The 5068-nt window shown below is 33.9% G+C and overlaps 1 long non-coding RNA gene across 1 annotated transcript; it reads right to left on the reverse strand.

Annotated features, from left to right (window-relative positions):
• Nucleotides 1-950: 950 nt before the first annotated feature.
• LOC123548016 (uncharacterized) lies at nucleotides 951-3606 on the reverse strand. The gene is made up of 2 exons (XR_008372544.1): nucleotides 3478-3606; nucleotides 951-1376 (listed from the first exon to the last, which is right to left on the reverse strand). It is a non-coding gene; the product is annotated as an uncharacterized LOC123548016 (long non-coding RNA).
• Between the last annotated feature and the right edge of the window lie 1462 nt (nucleotides 3607-5068).

The following is a 5068-nucleotide window of genomic DNA, read 5'->3' on the forward strand; positions in this document are numbered from 1 at the left end:
CACATTTTGCCTAATTAACTAAGAAAATAGTTAACATTGTATGCATTATAATTGCTGCCCAGTTTAGATCTTTTACAACAGTAACTAATAATAAACGTACTAAGCAGCATTTTCAGTTCAGTATGATGTAGCTAATGATAATATGAATTTGGTTTAGACAGTGAGTGAGTGAGTTGGGTATTACGGCGAATCGACACAAAATGGTCATATATCGCCGAGGGTTTAGACAGTAAGTTTAGACAGTAATTAATATGTCATTCGCCATCCGGTTCTGGATGATTTGACAAAAACCAATGTGACATATGCCTACTAACTTTTGCGGAGCACCTGGGGTCTTCCTCCACCATCAAAGCTGGAAGATGTCATATGACCTAAATTATGTCGGTGCGACGTTAAACCTTGGTAAAACAGAAATCAATATGCCATTTGTTTGGCGACTCTTGATTAGACATTAATCAATGTGTCAATCGCCCTTCGAGTCAGGTTGATAAGACAGAAATTAGTAAGTATTTCGTCCTCTGACTCTCGTTCATATAAGGCTCCTGGTATAGAATTCATGGATACTGATACTGTTAACTGACCTCGGTTACACAACAGCGTAAAAATCTTAACAAGGCCATCGTAGTTAAAGCAATATTTAAGCATTGGAAATCTGTCATACTACATTACCGTAAACGCTATCTGTGTAGTGATTCAGTTGATCGTAATATGTACTAATCTTTTCTTAAATATTCATTTCTAGGTCATGTTTTTATCTTTATATTCAGTGTATTGGAATATCTGAAATACTATCAATCATGAGACTGAAGTTGTCATAAACACTTTTTATAGTCCATAGTAATGTGCAACGACAAAACGTATCCTTTAACAACGAATTGAAACAAAACGTAGTTAGTTAATTCACCCATATATTAGAAAAGGGACGTTTAACATTTAAAACAAAAAAATGGTACATATCTATAGCTTTAATAGCACATATAACACTTAGCTTGTGAGTTCAGAACAGTTTACTGTACAGAGTGCTAGAAGGCACTTCTTAGTTCCAATGCGTATCAATATCCATAACCATGACTGTGTGGAAATCCGCCATATCTGTGTCTATGGTAATATCCACCATATGGATAGCCACCGTATGGATAGCCACCGTATCGATATCTACCGTATGGATAGCCACCGTATCGATAACCGCCGTATGGATAGTCATATCCTCCATATCCGTATAATCCTCTACCAAAGGCTCTCCCTAAAGCATACCCAGTGCCAAGTCCTAAAACAGTTCCGAATATCCCACGCTGGGCGTTTACTAGTTGAACATTTAAGCTTAGAACCAAGTTCAATACCAGTAATGCAGCAATATGTTTCACCATCATATTGACCTGAAAAATAAATATATATGCCATTTGAGGTAGTGATAGACTTAATTATTATATGACCCGAAACCTTAGATAAATGGCAAGTCCATAATTTGTTCTATATGACCACATGCCGGCTGGGAAAATAAGTCATATATTTAAAAATAAAACTGTGAAAATGAATTTCTGAGGTTATGTAATAAAACACATACTGAATGGCTTGCCGGTCAATACACCTCTGCCAATAGTTTTGACTATTGACCGGCAAGCCTTTCATTAAGTGTATGTTGTATATAGCTTTTTAGAGATACATTATAAAGATTATGTGGGTTGAACAATATCCATATTTTTTTAATGATATACTGTTACTCGTGTCAAATTAATTGTCAATTTTCTATAGGAAACTAGTACATTCTCTCTGTCAACATAATGAATATTTTTGTTTACAGAAGAGGAAATATATATATATAAACTTGAGTATAGACACTACATAATTTTCTTTGCATTACACCATGGGCGTTATCTGTAAAAGCTGTTTTATTTGAGATCATGAAATCATTCATTTTCAATGCCCTAATTAACAAATTTATATTCAGAATTTTAATGTGAGTATATGATAAACTATTACTATTGCATCAGTAGAAGAGGAAATAATTATATATATATATATAAACTTGAATATAGACACTACATAATTTTCTTTGCATTGCACCATGGGCGTTATCTGTAAAAGCTGTTTTATTTGAGATCATGAAATCATTCATTTTCAATGCCCTAATTAACAAATTTATATTCAGAATTTTAATGTGAGTATATGATAAACTATTACTATTGCATCAGTTTTGTATGAATAATTTAATTTTGAAAATTTATAGTTTCTCGGTGGTATTGAGTGCATCCAAAAAAACGACCTAGATGTGCAATTTATTTTGAAATATTGTCAAAATATGTTAATGTAACTGTACATTATTATTTTATTAAATGTTCTCACCTATGAAGCACAGTATTCCGAATACCGTTGTTTCACACACTGTTACTACTTTATAGAGGAATACCTGGGGTCTTCCTCCACAATCAAAAGCTTTAGAAGGCACCATATGACACCATATGATCTAAATTGTAACATTAAAGGCAACACAAACTTCTGACATTTTAGAAAAATTGATGCAACTTTTGTACTTGTTTAAATAAGACCTATGTATTCATTTATTTAACTTCAGACTTTTGAATAGTCAAGCATTGATGTCCTAGGACATTATATTGCTATGTAACTTTGCACAAATTATCATCATAACAAGATGATGTGTCATATGCATAAGCAATGTGAAGTTGTCAACAGATTGTTTACTAGTAATTTATCTGTTATTTTCACCGTTTCCCATTACCTTAGCAACATAGTTATAGCAAAAAAAAAGTAATGTTATACCCGAGTTTAAATGTGGACAGATATCCATTTGTTTTCCAAGCAGTAGTATGAAAAAAAAACCACTAAAGGTTACATGCTACTGGTTCGTGTAAAATTGAGTCGCCCCATTAAGAAACATTGTAATTCTTTTCCTCTGTGATTCTGACTTTACCCCTGGAAACGAAATTAAAAGCGCACGCTTTCGATTTCATAGTGTTCTTATTTCCCTTGATAACTTTCAGGCCGACAAAATAACGTTTAAATAATATTCTTAACTAACATATAGTCCAGTTTATAATATCTTAGTTAAAATGATACCGTCTTAAAAGCTGGAAACACTTTATATTTGCTACATGTCGGTATCAATGAGATAAAAGAAATCCGTTCCATTTCGATTTTTCCTCATTTCTTAACCGTTATCCTGCTAAATCTCTATAATGAATTTGTCCTTCTTTCAGTTTGATCAGAACAATTAACTGTTAAAAGGGGTGCATACTAAAAAGACACTGACTTAACGGCGAACAATGCAGAACATGATCAGACTGCACGGATGTGCAGTCTGATCATGATCTGGACTGATCGCACAGGCAGAATTAATCGTGTCCAACATGATAAGGGTGAAATTATATTGCCAGACAAATTAAATAATGTGCTTTAATCAATATATGAAAGACATTGCCACAAATATAGATATGGAAAGCACTTAATTATTTAACTAACCTTGCAATGTTTCTAATATCCAGTTTATTTCAGTCCTTCGTATAACTCAACTACTGCCCTTTCTTTAAAAAAACTTCACTTTTATATTAAAAAGACAATAAATAATCATCTTGAACAAATCGATACATCAAGTACATTAGTTGTGGGTAGTTAACGAAGAATGATGACCAGGATTTATGTAAATCAGATGAGTTTTTATGATAATTCATTACTAGATGAACTTTTTAACCTTTGCCGAAAGTACACAATGTAAACGAAAAAAAATACTGTGAAATCATTTTTATTCGCGTAGGACGAATTTTCGCGTATTTCGCGCTAGAACCGATGCGCGAATTTAAGACAACACTATTTGTTATTTTTTAATTCATTTTTTCACTTATAAATTGAAAATGCGCGAATTAAAGCCCGCGCGAAACAGTCCTTTTTCACGTTTGCGCGAAATTTCATGCCAGCGAATTTAAATCATTTCACAGTATGATAACATAAGAGGATATACTTTTGCTTCAAATGAACAACTACGGAACCGGAAACTGACCACCTCTATACAGAATATTATGATGTTTATGCATATATCATTTGTCAGAAGAGTATTGTGGGTGTAAAAATATATCTGTGTTTAAAAGGAAAATGTATTTGTATTTTTGATGTGCTTGTGGCATGATCTATCAACACAGCTGGCGCACGATTCCATTTGCATGTAATCATTGCTAAAATTACAGTCAATTTGCTGTAAATAGTAAGATTTGCGTACTCTATGATCAATTTGGGCTGATACCAGCATTATAATATATACAATTGTTAAAGGAAATAACGAAATGTAAATTATAAAATGCTATTAAATGCTTTAAAACATATATTTAGCACCAGTCAGAGCGCAATTTTAAAAACAGTACAGTCGAGCAACTGGTGATACAGCATTCGGTATCCAGCGATGGAGGAGGTCACATCGAAGGAAAGTGAACCTGTTTGGTTATTTAAAATCGGTCAGCTTTGGGCAAAAAAAAGCTCAGGTATTTTTTTTCAGATTACAGTTGTTACTTTTGGACCAAGCATTGCGTTTGGTTTATTCGTCACGCTACAGAAACTTGATACATGTATCTGGAAATACTGTGAACCCGTTCATCTCAAACGACACTGTAGGGTCCTGCAGTTTATCATTTCATCTATCCATCAATTTTGATGGATAGGTCCGTCGTTAAGTTGAAACCGAGACGTACTATAGACCATATACTATTGCTTATACCTTTATAGTAGTCAAATGCTACAAACGATACTGTACATTAGATGAGCATCGAGAAGCTGAGGATAGATCCAGCTTTTATATAGGTTCAACGTTAATGGCGAAATACGGCCAAAGCATCGTTGGTATACCTTCATAGTTTTAGAATGTTAAAACTGATAGCATTAGGAGCTTAGTATCAATGAGTTTTGTTTGGTTTAACATCGCACCGACACAATTATAGGTCATATATAGCGAACTGCTAGCTCAAATGGTAGAGGAAGACTCCAGGTATCCCTCTGTGCATTATTTCATCCCGGGCTGGCACCTGAGTAGAACCACAGACCTTCCACAAGCCAGATTGATGGCTTC

The sequence above is a fragment of the Mercenaria mercenaria genome, chromosome 9 (genome assembly GCF_021730395.1).
Source record: "Mercenaria mercenaria strain notata chromosome 9, MADL_Memer_1, whole genome shotgun sequence".
In the NCBI taxonomy this organism is placed as follows: Eukaryota; Metazoa; Mollusca; class Bivalvia; order Venerida; family Veneridae; genus Mercenaria; species Mercenaria mercenaria.